This window comes from Maniola hyperantus, chromosome 11, assembly GCF_902806685.2.
Source record: "Maniola hyperantus chromosome 11, iAphHyp1.2, whole genome shotgun sequence".
NCBI classification, from domain to species: Eukaryota; Metazoa; Arthropoda; class Insecta; order Lepidoptera; family Nymphalidae; genus Maniola; species Maniola hyperantus.
This window is the reverse complement of record NC_048546.1, coordinates 4,072,922-4,092,691: the sequence shown is the minus strand read 5'-3', so window position 1 is coordinate 4,092,691 and position 19,770 is coordinate 4,072,922. Positions and strand designations below refer to the sequence as shown.

At 38.1% G+C, this 19,770-nt stretch overlaps 1 protein-coding gene across 1 annotated transcript in view; it reads left to right on the top strand.

The window, feature by feature from the left end:
* The first annotated feature begins 2,682 nt into the window (after positions 1-2,682).
* Positions 2,683-19,770, top strand: part of LOC117986474 (Kv channel-interacting protein 4-like) — a 231,227-nt gene continuing 214,139 nt past the window's right edge. The window contains exon 1 of the mRNA XM_069501944.1: positions 2,683-2,906. The gene's annotated coding sequence lies outside the window, so the exon portion shown is untranslated. The remainder of the gene's footprint in view (positions 2,907-19,770) is intronic.

Here is a 19,770-nt window from a genome sequence, read left to right as displayed (position 1 = left end):
CAACCGTTAGACGTCCACTGCTGGACATAGGTCTCTTATAGGGACTTCCACACGCAACGGTCTTGCGCCGCCTGAATCCTGTGGCTCTCTGCATCTCGTCTGATGTCGTCCGTCCACCTAGTGGACGGATGACATCATCATTATTAGCCTTCATTAATACAAATCACGTCCCAACGAGCCTTTAGGAAGTCTTCGTAGACAATGAGATCTATAGAACGCACTCTGACTTTGCTTAGACTTAAGACAGAGTTCAAACGAGACAGAACTATATCTCTCACATAAATCTGTCTCGTTTTAACTCAATCTTAAGTCTGAACAAAGTCAAAGTGGTGCTCTATAGATCTCAGCCGTAAACAGTGGCTAATTTTGCTCAACTGTACACAATCTTTAAATTAAACTAAATTGACAAATCTACATCTAGATCTTTTCACGAAGAAGCTTTATCAAAGAGATACTGATATTTTATTTTGACCTAACATTTTAGTTTAAGTGAAGTATTTATTTACTGTTTTAAATGATTTAACAAAAACATACAATTCTATTATATAAACTTAAATTTAAATTAAAAGTACTTAAAAATATTAAATTAAAACATACAAGCTTAAATAAACCTTACCAACTTAAAATTAAACGTCGTCAAAAAGTCCGCCCCTGGTTGCCCCTGTGCCAAAGGTGCCCAGGGGCAACTATTGCCACGCTGAATGGCAATGGACAACCTTTGGACCAGGTTGGCCCCAGAGCGCGGATCGCAACCTCTGTCCCTTAGGCAGTTTAAGTAGTTTAAAGATTGTGCACAAGCGTTGTTAGTATGTAAAATAAAAGAATATCTATAGAAATAATAAGTACCTACTAGTACTTAACTAGTACACCATAAGAATTATTTCTTCCTACATCCATGTGCATACCTTCCAGTAAAACTTGCGCGATATTAATTATTTAAATTTAAACCTACAGTCCTACAACAAAACGGATGAATGTCGTAAAAGGTATTAGCATCCACTACTCAGTACTTTTTTTTCAATTAGCTGTGATAGCCTAGTGGTAAGGACGTCCGGCTCGTAATCGGAGGTTGGGGGTTCGATCCCGGGCACGCACCTCTAACTTTTCGGAGCTATGTGCGTTTTAATTAATTTTACGTCACTTGCTTTAACGGTGAAGGAAAACATCGTGAGGAAACCTGCATACCTGAGAGTTCTCCGCAATGTTTTCAAAAGTGTGTGAAGTCTACCAATCCGCACATGGCCAGCGTGGTAGACTATGGCCAAAATCCTTCTCTGTAGTGAGGAGGCAATGGGTTGATCATGGTCATGATGACTCAGTACTTTAAGTTACTTCTGAACGTCACCCTTAACGCAAGAAACATACCTGCTACTAACTAATATTAATCGAATCAACATTATCGCCACAACATTGCCTTAAGCTGACGTAGGGCTTCACCGACACAGATAATCTTAGGACATAGTTCGACATTGTCATTTTGGACTCAATGGCTTATCTCGTGCTCGCCACAGCTCTTAAAACTAGCTCAATCAATGACAGCCACTTTGGCTAGACGGTTAATAGTAGATACCACATATTAGTCATGATCATAATCAACGACCAGCGTCGTTGTAATCGTCATCAACCGATTGACGTCTACAACTGGATATAGATCTCAAAGTCAAAGTCAAATAATTTAATCAAATTAGGTTATTAATTACTCTTTTCAATTGGAAGGGACTAGGGAGTAGGGACTTCCCAAGGCGCGGTCTTGCGCCGCCTGGATCCAGCGTCGTCTATCTAGTGGGAAATCTACCAACGCTGCGCTTTCCGGTAATTATTTCAGCAGTTTGGGACCCCAGGTTGGTTGTGATAATCAAATTTCATATCAAAACAACAACGTGTAGCAACCTCTACGAGCTGTAGCGTCATCGTAGCTTCTGCGAGGAACAGTACCCGTAGTACAAGATTTTACGTCTCACCAAACCAAACCAAACCAAATTCGAGAGTCGAAATACTTCCGCGTTACAGTAAACTGGATCTTAAACGCCTTGTTTTAAAGCTCAAGTTTGTCTACACTTCTACAGCCAGCGCTCCAAGCGGAAACATTGCGAAATTAAAATCAGTGGCATTGAATATTTGACTTTAATTCAAGGCTGTTTAGGTCCATTTTACTGTAACGCGGAAGTATTTCGACTCTCGAATTTGGTTTCGTTTGGTGAGACGTAAAATCTTGTACTACGGGTACAGGAGCACAATTATTATAAACATGAGTACGAATGCTCGTAAAGCTAGCGACCCGCTCCGGCTGCGCACGGGTAGCTTATTACAATTTTGTAGGGATTATGTCATGACCTATGTCACTCAGAATAAATTAGCTTTCTACTGGTTAAAGAATTTTCAAAATCAGTTCGGTAGTTCCAGAGATTACTTCCTACAAACAAACTTACAAACTTTACCTCTTTTTAATATTAGTATAGACATGCGCCTTATACCATCGTGTAGGTATAAAATAATTATATATTATACAGCAGGTACCTAATTATCAACAGCCTTAACAAGGAAATAGCGTAAGACGTACAGACAGTATCTATACGTAGATCTAGGTTGCGCTCGTCTAGGGCGGCGGCCAATCCACAGGGGGTGGAAAACGGGTGCCGTATCGTAGCAACCAGCAGCATCCCTGACAGTGTGGTGCCGACACCCGTACCGGACGCACGTGTTCCGCAACCCACGTGGAACCACCCCGTGAGGACACGAACTCCACTTGTGCATAGCATCAATGTCAAAATGTTCATGTTGTTTATATTGCTCACTGTGTACTTGATAACGCTGTGTCATAGTTAGTTGTGAAGGGAAAATGAGTTTGGATGTTTGGTGAAAACTGAAAAGCTTGGCGAGATTCAATTGAAGGAGCTGCGACGCCGGTGAGTCTTCCCATAAGTTATTGGGGGTTTTAGCGCTATTTCTAAAGTATATTACGCTATTTGTCAGTATGGTATTCAGTTCCAACTTGAATTAGAAAACATTCTTTAGTAATACAATTTACGGTTTAAATAAAGTCATACTATTCTTCATTACTGAGGATCTAGATTCCTTTTCATTAATCACATAATTGTAGAAGTTTTCTTGGGATAATCGTGCTATGGGTTCTTAGATCCTACCACAGATAAGTTGAGTAAATAAAATTTGTAATTGGATAATAATTGGAACTTCTGTGTATTTCTAATGGATCTATGTATATTTTGCTCCTTTTTTAGTTAAAGACGTCATAAGAACTAGAAAATATTATACTTCTTTAGTAAGAACGTAATGTATAATTCAATATGGATTTGAATAGAATAACTACCTAATCCGGGTGTTGGCAAATATTATGTGTATATTATTTGTACTTTATCTGTTTTGATAAGCTTATTATAATAAACATTTCACAATTTAGATGAACTTTCTCAAGCATCCTCCAAAGTTTTGCACCTACGTTCTAAAGTTTCAAATACGTACTCAAGCAAGCTGAAACGGTCCGGGTAACCTCTATTCCATGTGTCACGAGCAAAGTTCGAGATATAATATATCACGATACAGTCGTATATCAATTGATATTTATGTGGATATAATCGATTGATATTTATTGTCTAAATTACACTCAGAACTGACGCTAAAACTGGCAACACACGTGGCAATCTTGTCAGATGTTTTAAGATGTTACTTTAATTTTGTTGTTGACTGTTGATTAAGTAAGACTGTTTTAAGTATTATTGTTATTATTGGTGCCGATTCTCTTGTACACAATCTCTTAACTAAACTAAATTAACAGGTCTAAATCTAGTGCTATCCTTTTATTAATATCAAATCTGAAATACTTACCCTAATTTTTGGACACTATTGCCTACTTATGATAAACATGTCAAATAGATGATACCCGCGACTTCGTCCGCGTAGATTTAGGTTTTTAAAAATCCTGTGGGAACTCTTTGATTTTTCGGGATAAGAAGTAGCATAATAATATGTCCTTCCCTGGGATGCAAGCTATCTCTGTACCAAATTTCGTCAAACTTGGATAAACAGATGAGCCGTGAAAAGCTAGCAGACAAACAGACAGACACATAACTTACATCTATGATTAGGTAGGTCATGTCTGCTATATACCAGATGACTTGTGGGCAAAAGCTGCTTCTTTTTGGGACACCCAAAAACATCAGCGCCAGCGTGCCAGGCTACTACGTCCATTGATGGATGCGACTATAATATTATGGCGTGAAGAATTAGGATAAGTTAACAGTACTTCGGGGATTTGATCCCCAACCTCTACCTCTCTAACTTTTTAGGAGATAATATATGTGTGTTTGAACTCTATGGTGTTTGCAATTAAATGTAATATAATTTTACACTTGCTAAAAGAAAACATCGAGAGATTCCTGCATGCGTGAGACTTCTCAATAATGTTCTTAAAGGTTGGTGAAGTCTGTCAATCCCTGCTCTTGACCATCGCGGCGGACTATGGCCTAAACCATTCTCATTCTGAGACCAGACCCATGCTCAGTAGTGGGCCGGCAATGGGTTAATCACGATTATGATGAGGCCCAAAGAGGCACAGAATAGGGAATCGTGGAGAATTCTGATGTCCCAGTAATGGGATAGGACAGTTTAATTTAGATTAGATTCTATGGCTTCAAAACATAATGAAACGATATCAGTAGTGACCTTTTCCGATATTTGTTTGTATCCATTACGTAGGTTCATAATGACTGTATTATCAGTAAGTACATCAGGCCATCATTGTCCGGAACCATGAATAATGTATACTATGTATAAATTTTCTATTGATCCCTCAATTTGTTGGCATCCATTTTGATCACTGAGAAACTGTTATTTCGCCTATAATTACATTATTCCTTCAGATAGGGAAAATGATATCCATAAATCCAAAATAGCGACATCATATGAGCTTAATTACAGTGACTTACGAGATGATTATGAGTTTTGTAGATCTTTATATTTGTGTACTAAATAATAAATAATAATTTAGAGCCTCAATAGCTCAACCGGTATAGGAGTGAACTGAAAACCGAAAGGTCAACCGTTCGAACCCCGCCCGTTGCACTATTGTCGTACCTACTCCTAGCACAAGCCTGACGCTTAATTGGAGAGCAACGGGGAATATTAGTCATTTAATATGGCTAATATACTTTATAATAAAAAAAAAAAAAAAAAAATGTCTTCCCGACCGAATTTTGACCACGATGGCCAATCTTCAGAGTCCATCTGTTCGCTCGTAACTACTCGTTAAAATTGATGATGAGTTGAAGAAATTAAATGATTGCCTTGTTTTAACCTATATTTTATGAGCTATAACGGTTACAGAGTCGAGCCGCTAAAGTCCAATTTGCAATTTAAGATATTATTATATTTATACAATTTCAGACGACCAACACAATTTCAACTCGAATATTTTCAATTTATTCTGTGAACGTCCATCTGACCTTGCGCCTATATCCAACGTCCTTGTTATTTGCATAGAGATGCCATTTTCTTTTTGAGTTAATCGCACACTACCATAAGAGTCGAAGGTAACGTCTTTTTCAGTACCTCAGAAGCTTTCCTATAGAAGTAGCCCTATTGTGACTCTTACTGCTAGAGCGAGATAGCTTTAGCATTTAGGCTCTTATTAGAACGTGACAAAATGTCAATGATCAGTCAGTCAGTCATTCAGTCAGTCAGCTTTTCCTTTTATATATACCGATTTAGATTCTTCGCTAAGGAATAATGGCACTTCCATTAGACAATTTGAAAAATCACTGAACTTTGGAGCACATCGGCAGGCAATGAGGGGATGTCATTACGGCTTAGAACTTTCGCGTTGCAATTACAAAGTTTCCCATTGTGCGGCCCGGCTCTTTGAGGACCATTTTACTCTTTGTATTTTGGCTCAAATGTAGGAATTAGGTCCTTTTTCGTGTTCAATTTTTTAAATGGACATTGCTTTCTTATAAAAGAGAATTTGACTGACTGGCAAATATTAGATGATGGCCCAAACTACTGGACCTAGCAGGCAGGTTTTATTTATAAGGTCTCTATCATGATCAACCCATCGCTGTCTCACTACCGAACACATGTCTCCTCTTAAAATTATAATACAATATAATGCATTCGGTCAAGATTGCCATTCTTCATACACCTTTGAGAACATTATAGAGAACTCTCAGTCGTGCAGGTTTCCTCGGGAAGTTTTTTTCACCATTAAAGCTATAGGTTCCTAAGATAGTTCTCCTATGGTTTTGGAAATCGCCAATCAGTTCCAGTTAACAAACCACGCTGTAGTACTTATATTTATAGTCCAGGTTTATATACCATGTTATACGCACCTCTAACTTTTCGGAGTTATGGCCGTTTTAAGAAATTAAATAATAATCACTTGCTTTAACGGTGAAGAAAAACATCACGAGGAAACCTGCATGGCTGAGAGGTCTCATGTGTTCATTTTCCTTCTCTAAGACGAAACTTTGAACTCATTCCTATCAATAGAGCCTCAATAGCTCAACGGGTAGAGGAGTGGATTGAAAACCGAAAGGTCGCCGGTTCAAACCCCGCCCGTTGCACTATTGTCGTACCTACTCCTAGCACAAGCTTGACGCTTAGTTGGAGAGGAAAGGGGAATATTAGTCATTTAACATGGCTAATATTCTTTAAAAAAAAATGGGAAGATGGTAGGGGAATAGAAATAATTAGACAGTTATCAGGTTACGAGAAAAGATTATCATCCAGAGCCTATCTGGCTATAAATCACTTAACTTGGTAACACATTGACAGCCAATGAGGGAATGTGATTAGGCCTGAAAACTTTCGCCTTGCAATTACGAAGTTTTCCATTGTACGCGGCTGGCTCTTAGAGATCGTTTATTCTGTAAGAGTTGGCTTGAAATGTCGGAATTAGGCTGCTTTTAGTATTCTTGTGTAGCACAATGAAAAAGTAAATGGTCATTACTTTTAACGAAAATCATAAGGACCCAAAATTCGCAGGTCGTGTCAGGCTCCTTTACGCCGGAGCAACATTATGCGACAATGCGTCATGCTAAAAATGGAAACATTAATTTTGCAGCCATAAGTGCCTCATGCACTCTATTTTGTCCCGAAGCAATATCTTGCTGTAATAGATTTATTGTTGAATATTAGGTAAAGCATCATCCAAATCTGCGCGATCAAAGCGACTAAGTACGAAGCGGGAACGTCATCCGCGCGGTAATCGCCTACCACAGTATTTAATGACGCCATGAACATCTATGCGACTGTCAGTGTGCACATATAGATTCGCGTTCTCCCGCATTGCGTCTCGTATCCCGCGTTCATGTCGCACAGGTGTGACCGTCTATACTGTACAAAAGTCTGCTGACGATTCTTTCTAAATTTTAAATTATTATTTAAGCTAGCAGCCTTGTAACATGCCCCAGTGTCACACTGTGTTGCTATGGTGTGAAACTGTCTTTACTTGAGATACCATTAACTTAAAGGTCCCTAATGTATTTGTGCTGCGCTGCGCGACGCGAAGCGACGTGACGTGACTGCCGCGTCGCACAAGTGCGCGTTGACTCCATACAAACTCTAATCAGTACCCTTATTATAAATGCTAAAGTGTGTTTGATTGTTGGTTTGTCCTTCAATCACGTCGCAACGGTGCAACGGATAGACGTGATTTTTGCATGGGTATAGGTAGATACCTGGAGAGCGACATAGGCTACTTTTTACTCCGGAAAATCAAAGAGTTCCCACAGGATTTTTAAAAGAACTTAATTCCACGTGGACGAAGTCGCGGGCGCATCAGCTAGTAAATTATATTTGCCTCACAGTGTCGTGTCGCGCAGCGCGGTGCAAATGCATTTGGACCTTACGACTGAATAGGTATCTATAGGCAAGCACGCTTCACCTTATTCTGCATCTTCATAACATGTGTTTCTTGAACTGATTTTTAATAAGCGACATCTTTACAATTAGTGATCATTAAAAGCAAACTTTGATACCATAGAATATGCGAAGAACTACTGAATAATAAATGCTTTCGGACTGAGCATATTAATTAATTTCTCAATTACGTTGTTTAAATAGCTGTTTTCCCAGGTTATTGTTTTAATACGGTTGTCCCACTCGCACAGAGACGTGCCTACATACCATACTAACTTTCACATAACTGATATTATAATAGAAAATAAATTAAAGGTTTAATTTCACTCCAAATTCAATTATCGCAGTTATTAACGGTAGTTTTGCCCCATTGTTCCAATCTCTACCCAAATGGGAAAGTGTGTTTGTTTGTTGGTTTGAAGGTTTGTTGGTTTGTCCTTCAATCACGTCGCAATGGAACAATGGATCGACGTGATTTTTTGCATGGGTATTGGGTATAGTTAAAGATCTGGAGAGTGACATAAGCTACTTTTTATCCCGAAAAACAATGAATTCCGATGGGATTTTCAAAAATCTAAATCCACGCGAACGATGACGCAGGCATCAGCTAGGTTTGAATAAATAATATTTATTTTAGAATATATAATAAATAATATTTTTTTAAATCTAGCAATCACTAAAATTTTGTTGATTACAGCAATACCTATGGAAAATAATAATTTATTTCTCGAAATAAGATGCGGTCAGATGTTTTCGCGACTTTTCAGGAGAGCCGAAAATCTTCGTAAAAATCACGTCATATTTTTACGCGACACCGCAACGAAAAGTTATGTATGTGTTCATCAGTTAAAATACTTAATATTTCTTCTTTAATTTGTTCTAATTTTGTTAAACAAAAAGATGTAAAAATAAAGAATTCGTATAAAGAAAGTGTCATCAATAATCCATCATAGCGAATTGCATATTACGCCGTAAGGAAAATCCCGGATATCGTTAGGGATCAAACCCGGATATCATTAGAACAACTTTGATCGTTGTTTGGAAAATATTTGAGTGGCGCTGCCAAAACGGCTTTTCGATATGTTATAATGTGATTCTTATAGAATGTTTCCATATTTTTCAAATATCAAAGAGTTACGACCAGATGGTCGGAATTTGGACTGCAGCGTGCAATCGGCATGCAGTTCTAGTATGGGCACGAGCGCGATGCAGATTTGTCAAGTGCGCGATAGCTACATCGCAACTGCAGTTATGTCTGTCTCATGGGTTTTGTTTTTTGAAGACTTTCAAAGACATTTTATTTCGTTCGTTTGGTGATGGTTTGGTGTGAGGTTTGGTGCAATCTACTTCGCGTCACATGTCTGTCAATATTTTGACATTAAACTTCACTAACACAGTGTTAGCGACGAAACCCTCACACTTAAATTATTTAAAACTATAACTCCAGGTTTCCTTCTAACTTTTGATGGCGCACGAAAAATTCTTTATTTAACCCTGTGTTAGCAGCAGTTAACTCAGAAACACGCCAGTGGGGGTTAAAATAGGCGTTTAAAATTTGTGAAGTCCACGCGGATGGAGTCACGGGGATAAGCTAATCACATAATATAACTTGAAGGCCATTTCCAGATGGCCGTAATATTTTATAGGGTACGAATACATAAAAGTGTAATTATTATGGCTGACTATTATCATAAATGAACCAGACTGGATAGTAAACCGGGACCTGTGGAAATATAAAATCACATAAAATGAAGACAGGGGATACGACGGGGTGGTACTTTTAATACACTAAGGATAATCTTGTATGGGGAGTTAAATGACCTGCTAGTCAAATCTTCTTCTTAGTCGTGGTTTCGTCACTCATGGCCGAATGGTCGTCGTCATCGCGAAGTGACGTTTTTGGGGCGAGGAAAGTGGCCTATGATATGGACCGACCAAAAAAAGTCCTGTGGGCGGTACCTTGCACGAGTGTAACAGACTATCGGGCAGCAAGGAAAGTGGCAAATGCTCGTGAGGCGCATAACATCTGCGAGCCAAATAGCTGTGTGTGTGTGTGTGTGTGTGTGTGAATTGTTTTTGTGATGTAACCACAAATTTACGATTTTCAGATTTATTCGTTTACTTGTGCTATATGACCTACGGCCTACCTACGCAATTTCATGATTGTAGATCAACGGGAAGTACCCTATAGGTTTTCTTAACAGACACGACGGATAGATGGACAGACAGACAGACAACAAAGTGATCCTATAAATGTTCCTTTTTGCCTTTTGAGGCACGGAACCCTAAAAAAGATTAATTTGATCAAACCTACCTAATAGCTTTTAGCAAAAGCCTTATCATGCACGTATTTCCCCAACGTACGAGTATTTCACTAATTTCTCCACCGTTACGTGACAAAGATTAATGTTTTATACGCCTAAGCCGTTCCCAAAAGGTGCTTTAGGGAATAATTTGAATCCATCTTGTTCATGAATTGACGCAAATATACTCCTACTAGATGATACCCGCGACTTCGTCCGTGTTTATTTAGGTTTCTTAAAAATCCTGTGAACTCAGTGATTTTTCAGGATAAAAAGTAATGTATGTTGTCCGTAGAGGTAAAAAAGTCGTAGTTTTTTTCTAGTACCGTAAGACCTATTCCACTTCTTAATACGCCTTACTCACAACCTTGAATGGGAATTTGGAAGAAATCTCTGTTAAGAGATGAGAATTTCCAATGTAACTGGATTTACTACAATTTCGGTACATGAAAAATAAAAATAAACATAAAATAAATAAAATAAAAGTATAGAAAAAGGTAGAGCTAAAAAGTTCTCACATTTCATGTTGCGTTATTTTGAGAAAAATCGTAAAATGTTATTCTACATCAAGGGTTATATCAAACGTAGTTCCGTACCTAACAATATTAAAGTTAATTAAGCTTTAAAATAAAATTACTTCATTTTCGGAATATAAAAGTTTAAAACTCGCTTTGATGAATAAAAAGTTACAGGAAATGTGCTTAATTTAGTATGCAACCATTCTTTAGTGGGTAGATTTGTAAAAATATGAGAAAATCCTGATTTCAAGTGAATAACTAAATGTGAATAATATCTCTAACAAGGTTTATTTTGGGTTGGGTTTACGATGGGTTGATCATGATGATCGTAAACACATTTTGATTTTTCATAATACAAACTTACAAGCACATTATAATCCACTAAGAAGTTTACAAGTTATTTTTCAACATTAATTTTAACCTATCTCAAAAAGGAAGAACCTCTCTGGATCTCAATTTGCAGCATATTTGGTTTACGCTATGCGCTTTTCTGTTATGAGGAATAACAAGACTATATAGCACGCAAGCGTCTGCACAGAAGCCTGACCGGTGTGAAATAACATCTCAGACAAATTAAATAACAATTTGAAATTGAATCTCACCGACTTGCAAATGGATCTCATTAAAATGCTAACTAGTGAACTTTGAAGGTAGTGTGACTAAGTCGTTACATTAGTAATCGATTGTGCTGGAGAAGCAATCATCATCATCGTCAACTGATAGACGTCCAGTGCTGAACATAGGTCTCTTGTAGGGACTTCCATATGCCACGGTCTTGCGCCGCCTGAATCCAGCGGCTTTATGCGACTCGTCTGATGTCGTCCGTCCTCTTAGTAGGGGTCTTCCAACACTGCGTCTTCCGTTACGAGGTCGCCATTCCAGCACCTTAGGACCCCAACGTCTATGGGTTTTATGAACAATGTGCCCTGCCCATTGCCACTTCAGCTTCGCAACCCGTTGAGCTATTTCGGTTACTTTACTCGGTCTGGAGAAGCAACGTTGACACGAACCAGTACCGAGATGGGTGACCGAATTTTCCTTCCGTTTTCCTTCCGTCGGAGAGCACGTAATCTTTACCAACACAACCCATCGCCAATCCACTACGGACCTCTTTCGAAAGTTTTATTCCACTACTGGTCTAAGTGATTAGATTCACACCATTTGAAAATATTATGGAGAAGTCTCAGCCAAAAGCACGTAAAGTCCTAGTTATTATCACTAATACCTGAATCAAATTATCAAAATCGTACTTTGATCGAGTCGTATGCGAAATGATTCAGGAATCCAACGATTTGGATAGGCAAAGCTCATGTAAAAGACAAATTCGTACGCTTGTTTGGGTGACACATACGTATAGCGACACAGCCCCTTTTGACATACGATGGTGCTTCGAAAAATGGTGGTCAGACACCAGAGTAGATTCCAAAGAACCCCAGATCATTATGTGATCAATATAAGCAATGCGGACTAAAAATTAATAATATCAACTGAATTTTATTTGAATAGCTCAGAATTAATCTATCAAACGCTTTGTGCTAAAAAATTGCCAGTGACCGAAAACTTTAAAATATTTTATGTGGCATTTTTCAACATCAATGTTCGGCTCAAAGTTACGCTATGCTTTTATTTTATTAAAATGAAAACCAATAACGTGCAAAAGCTGTGTGTTATTTTTAATAAAATATATCTATACATTGTAATATTATTTTATAACCTGAGAATTTAAACTCAATAATATAACACCAATACATTATTAATCTATCATTATTAATTTTTAGGTACCTATGAAAATAATAATTCTGTATAGGTAACTGTGCCTTTTTTTATCGCTGGGAAATGCATTTAGGCTTCCCTCCCGTGAATGGGCAGGATATGTGGGACTCGCCAGAATAGTTAACTGTGCCTTTTTTTTTAACGCTGGGAAATGCGTTTTCGCATCCCCCCCTCCTGAAAGCCAGCCAGCTAACCAGCCAGCCAACCAACTTATAAGAGGGAAGGTATGTGGGACTCGCCGGCCGAGAAGCGACCGGAATACCCACTAAAACCCAGCGGCACTCCTGCACGTCGCCTGGCGACTGGGTCACGGGAACGGCAAAGCAAACCACCGCGACCCAGCCAGCGACGTCCGCCGAAGCGGACCCTCCACGTCCTCCACGCACGTCCGAGGTGCACCAACTATGTGCACCTCACCTCCCCCGGAGACCCAACGGGCGACAATGCAATCCCGCGCACGCCGCCCGCGTCTCAACCTCCGCCTCGTCCGCTGTGACACGCGGAGAAACCTCCCCCTGCCAGGTCATTAGCCATGGCCAACAATATCCCCGAAGAGAGATTATTAGCCATATTACCGGGGTGCACCGGCCCAAATACTGCTCTTCCCCTCGGATGCCCGATGCATCCAAAAGGGACCAGCAGCACCGAGGCACACTGGGAGGTTACCTGGCTGGCACCCCATAGTTAACTGTGCCTGCCTAGACATTTTACAACGCGTTTTTTAATCCTACAACATTACCCATTTTTAGTAAAGCATAGAATAGATAAAATAATATATTTTTTGACGATGTTACCATAAATCCGTCAAACCAACAAGAATTATTATTTCCTACATCCATGGTCAAACCTTAAAACCGGTTTGGATTATTTTTTTACAAAGGTTGTACTCAAGGCGATTGCATATTCTAGTACAGATCTGATAACTAGTTTTGGAGATAGGATTTGTGTAAAAATATCTAGTTTTAAAGTTACACTGCTTTAAAGATTTGTACCCATCTATGTACCTAAATCCTTGAGCCCGTATAACTTTGAAATTAAATATTTCAACGAAAATCTGGCAAACCACAGACGCAGATATTAGTTAGAAGGGACCTACAAAATGTGTTTGAGTCTGATGAGTTATTCAAGTGAGAGCCATACTACGTTTGTCTGGAGTGCTCCACGAACAAACTGTGCTTGAGATTGTTTTCCATACATGAATACATTAACAATAGGTAGGTATAGTTACGGTCGTTGCACATAATTATATGATACACGTAATCGTGCGTAAGCAAAGCAGGGTGAATCCTGATTTGCATATCGTTCTCGTTTCAACAGTTTCCATTCGAATAAATAATTGTTTAATACAATTTTATTTGTTGTGATAACGCATTCAGCCAGATGATTACCGAATTATAACAGACCTTTGTTGTCAGCGTGAATAATTAATTCAAGTTTATTATTGTGTCTATCATTTTCAATTTTTATATCACTAATGAAAAAATAAGTTCAGCATATTTTCATTCGGGATTGTGATGAAATATTTAGTTAGATACCTATTGCCATTCCCACGATAATGGTGAAAATAATAATTGATGAATTTTTAAACGTATTTTTATATCATACTGACACTGCATAATTTTCTACTGAAGTGCTGTTCACCTGAAGTAATAATAATAATATTATTACTTCATATTATGTAGACAGCTTTTGACAAAACTAATTTGAACTTAAAATGGTACGTAAATCCGTAGCAGCAGGTGAAAGTATCAGAGATTACCTTTTTCTAACTATCTTTTATCTGCGTCTTCGTTCCCGTGGATTTTGGTTTTTTAAAAATTCCATTGGAATTTCTTTTTGTTTCTTACGTTGTTTGCTCTTTTTTCTTTCTATTTTATGTGGCGTAGGATAAAAATATATTGATTAATTGATTGAATTTTTCAAAATCCAACATTTTTTTCAACATGGAGCGGACCAACAAATTCCTAAATTCCACTTAACATCAGGTGACCCGCCTGCTCGTTTGCTCGCCATTTTTATTTAAGTCGCTATACACCAAGTGGTATGAACTATAAGTACCTACATACATTTCAGGCTAACAGACTTTGTCTCCTTTTATTTAGGCATTTTCGTATATTTATAGTCTTCCTGAATAAAGATGATAAATCAAGTAATTATTAACATTTGTTGGTCATTTGACCAGTACGTGAATGATTAACGTATCCGTGCGTGAGTGGGCGGACCAGGATGAATCGTGATTTGCATTTTGTCCTGGTTCCACCTGGTTCCATTTGAATAATTGTTTAATTCCATTTATTCTGGTAATGCGTTCACCCAAATAATTACTGATTTATTACAACCCATGTACTTCAGAGCGTGAATAATGAAGGTTTATTGTTATGTAGGCCATTTCAAACTCACTTAGGAGAAAATGTTCATGATGACTTTCGCGAGATTAAAATTTTTGGCTGTGTTTGTTTTTAAATGTTAGAAGTAAACTCTTATTTAAAAAAACCGGCCAAGTGCGAGTCAGGCTCGCGCACCGAGGGTTCCGTAGTACAGTCGTATTTTTTCGACATTTTGCACGATACCTAAATCAAAAACTATGAATCATAAAAATAAATAAAAATCTGTTGTATAATCCAAAAGTGAAGCCCTTTCATATGATACCCCACTTGATATAGTTATCTTACTTTGATAATTGAAAATACTAATTATTAGTTCATGCCCACAATTTTTTTTTGTGTGATGTGACCACAAATTCACGGTTTTCAGATTTTTCCCCTAAAGCAAGCTGTAAGACCCACCTACCTGCCAAATTTCATGATTCTAGGTCAACGGGAAGTACTCTGTAGGTTTCTTGACAGACCGACAGACAGACAGCAAAGTGATCCTACAAGGGTTCCGCTTTTCCTTTTGAGGTACGGAACCCTAAAAATAAATTTAAATGCCACCAGCCTGCTTGGGACCATCTGGCGTCGATGTGTTTTCGTCTTAATTATTTAGATTTTTATTTTATTTACATAAAAAAGTTTTAGTTTTGGTTTCATTCGTTTTGATTGTGATGTTCCTAATTAGTTTTAGGTTTAGCTGTTATAATTTAAATTCAATTTATTGTTAAGTTTAGACAACAAAGTTAAGTGCTTCTAGCCCAGTTTACTAAAGTGTTCCACCCGAATTAGCGCCACCGGATAGTTAAAGTAATTAGACTACCACTACAAACACCCATTACGTGAATTAGTTTATAGGAAATCAATTAGGAACCGCTTACAAAATGTAACAGATTGTCACAATACCAACCCATAATGATAATTAAATAAGTACACCTATATCTAGTAATAGTAGTAGTACATAGTAGTAATAGTGGGAGTCATTTTGTATGGGAAATTTATTTCTTTATTTTTTACCTAAACACAAAGAAACCCAGGTTCTTAGGGTACATGTCCACTAAAACGGAGTGCACATGTATTGAGCAGACCAATCACATTATTGGTAGATGACGTGAATTTTATTCCATCAACTATACAAATCTCCGCTCCGCTCCACTCCTGACGGATTAAACAAAATTTATACCGTGTGAAAACTTTACGAAAGTTAGGTGTGCTTAGGACGACTGATCATTTGCCCCTTCGTAATCGAATACAATCGTCTAGTAATATCGGCTATTTCGGATTGAATAGACCTTTTTTGTCGGAGTCTATTATCCCAATTTATGTTGTCTCTATTTTTGTACGTGATATCCTATTGGTAGCTGAAACACGTTTATTATATTATTTAGTACAATTTTTGTTAACCTGCTTTACGTTGATATTATTTTCCTTATAATATCGGAGCGAGATCAATAATTATTAATCTATGATGTACCTATTTGCTAAACGACGTTTAATTTTAAGTTGGTAAGGTTTATTTAAGTTTGTATGTTTTATTTTAATATTTTTAATTACTTCTAATTTAGATTAAAGTTTATATACCTAATAGTTTTAGTAATATTAACAATAAACCATTTTAGTAAGGTAAAAAAAAATATAAGTACATCCATTCGAATAAAACAACACCATAATTTGCTAAATATACGTTATGTTTGACGATTTGATATGAAGTATTATTATTATATTATAATCGTTGCGAATATTACAAAAAAGAAAAATAGAATTACAAATACATAACGGACAGACAGACGCAGTAGATGGTAGTAGTCATAGTAGCACAGAGGACGCTGCTGCCTGTTCTCAGTACCCGTACCTAGTACAAGATTTTACGTCTCACCAAACCAAACCAAATTCGAGAGTCGAAATACTTCCGCGTTACAGTAAAATGGACCTAAACAGCCTTGAATTGAAGTCAAATATTCAATGCCACTGATTTTAAATTCGCAATGTTTCCGCTTGGAGCGCTGGCTGTAGAAGTGTAGACAAACTTGAGCTTTAAAACAAGGTATTTAAGATCCAGTTTACTGTAACGCGGAAGTATTTCGACTCTCGAATTTGGTTTGGTTTGGTGAGACGTAAAATCTTGTACTACGGGTACTGTTATATTCCTGTCGCCTCGTACGACACCCGCGGGAAGAGGAGAGGTTGTGACAACTGTATTCTGATCTGCCGTCACCACAAAGCACGGCATTTATAATATTGCTTTGAATATAAAGATGTCAGGCTGTTTTAATATTTTAGTAACTCTTTAATTTCCGCTAGACAAAATAGTGCTTGGAGAACTTAGCAAACATGAAGCGGCGGTGTATCTACCAACATGACAAAGCCCAAAATCGGATATTGTGTTTGCCGCCGCCCGACTGCCTCTTGACACGGCGATATTGGCGCGGTGCCATCCATCGCCGTTCAGTTTCGCACATATTTGTCCTCAATTACCCATGAATTGAGTTGATGCTACTTTAGAGTTTAGTTTTACCAGATTGGTAAGTTGGGTCCTCTCGGAAAAATCTGCCCCAAGTTGTAAAAAACTTATACGTCGATTGAATATTATCCAAATTCAATTTCTTTAAATAAGGCTATTCAAATGGCTTATTAGCGGTAGCGTGGTTGACGTCCGCCTCGTATTCCGAGGTCGGGGGTTCGATATCAGGCACACCTCTATTTTTTTGGAGTTTGCGTTTGCGAGTGCGTTTTAATAAATTAAATATCACTCGCTTTAACGGTGAAGGAAAAGATTGTGAGGAAACCAGCATATCTGAAAGTGTTACTTATCGAAGGTGTGTGAAGTCTGCCAATTCGAACTTAGGCAGCGTGGCGGACTCTACAGCACGCTGTCGGAATACACGGGATAGATCCTACCATGAAGCAGACATGACATACAGTAGAGATTACTCTGTGCCGTATTAAACACAGTGACCTGTAAATGGGACTGGGAGCGTCAGAGCCTCGTTAGCAAATTGGCAGTGTCGGGTTGCTTTTGGTCACTAAGATAGAATTTGGACCACTTGCACCCCAAATATTCTAGTAGCTATTTGCATCCCATGATATTCTCTGGTATGTTATGATAAACTGAAAGAGCTGCAATAGAAAACAAACAGTATTATTTGCGTATTCCTAAGTGAGTAAGCAATTTAGTTATGTTGAATTCTAATTTCCATATTATTTCTACTATTATCGTACTGTAAATGATAATGTTATGATGTAAATTGAGTTTTGTAACATAATCTCTACCTATATTATTATAAAATGCGAAAGTATGTTTGTTTGTAATTGGTCTATCGGTTTGTCCTTCAATCACATCGCAACGGAACAACAGAGCTATGTGACTTTTTGGACGAGTAGGTATGGCTAAAGACCTGGAGAGTGATATCGGCTACTTTACACCCCGAAAAATAAAGAGTTCCCACGCCATTTTTAAAAACTTTAGGACTTTACATCCCGAAAAATCAAAGAGTTTCCACGGGATGGAAAAACCTTAGTACACGCGGACTAATTTGCGGGCATCAGCTAGTTTTATTACAATAATTAAATGCCCGTGACTTCGACTTAGGTTTTATAATCCCGTTGAAACGCCGGGATATAAAGTAGTCTATGTCTGACTCCGAGAACCTGCACCAAATTTCGTTAAAATCGATTAAAAGGATGGACCGTTAAACGGTAATAGACAGATAGACAGACGATATTTAAACAGACAGACACACCTACAGACAGACAGATAAACTTTTGCAGGTACGATATTAGTATAGATTAGCATGGATTTTGAGTAAAACATAGTAGAAATCTGTCATGTGTTATGCCGATTTATAAATATTTTTTGAATAAAAATAAATGCGTATTTATGAATAAATTTCATTTTACCAAGCTCGTTGCTAATTCAACGCTGCAAAGTGCTACTCGAGAATCTCAGCAGTAAAAGTTTCGGTGCACTGGCGCACAGCTACACTTAGCTGTGAATCGTTTAGTGACTTACTTGAGGCTTACACGTGCATAATACTTATAAAATAATAGTCATGATCAACCCGTCGCCGGCCCCCAATAGAGCACGAGTCGAGTGAGAAGGGTTTTGACCAAAGTCTACCTTTGAGAACATTATGGAAAACTCTCAGGCATGCAGGTTTCCTCACGATGTTTTCCTGCGATTCGTGGCGGATCCTTAATCTTGGTCCAACAGAAAGACTAACTGATATACAGACACATTTTCGATTTATATGAGAATGTCGAAAACCTTAAAGTATCGAATCTTCTTTAGCCACATCTGCTGGACAGAATAACAGATAAATTTGTAACTGTTTTGCGTACGATTTGAAGCAGTGCGTGGGTCGATCTACCATTTGACCTTTCGTCATGTAATACACTTTTCTAGTAACTTTGGCTGTTTCAAGACGAATCACTTTTTATCCGTCGACGTTAGACGTATTTGGATTTATATCTGCTTTTCTGAGAAGTTAATTTTCATGAGGATTTTTGAAAACCTCCTGTGTTTAATGGGAGATTGCGGGATTGATTTCAGTTGGAAACAATTTAGGACTTACGCCTTTTATGTGATCACGCGGAAAAACTTTGAGCATAGCTCTCTCCATCGTCCGCTGAGAGACTTTGAACTTTCTTATGCGAGTAAGTAGATCCGTATAAGAGAAAGAGAGTAACCGGTTGCGAAGCTGAAGTGGCACCTTCTTCGAAAAATCCACAGACGTTGGGGTCCCAAGGTACTCCTTCCAGGTTAGCCCGCTTCCATCGACTGCATCATCACTTACCACCAGGTGCGATTGCAGTCAAGGGCTAACTTGTATCTGAATAAATAAAAAATTGTTCACAGTAGATAGAAAATACTCGTAGTTCTAATTTGTATGCTTCTGATTCTTCTCGGAGGTCACACTGCAATGGCTCTATGATGAA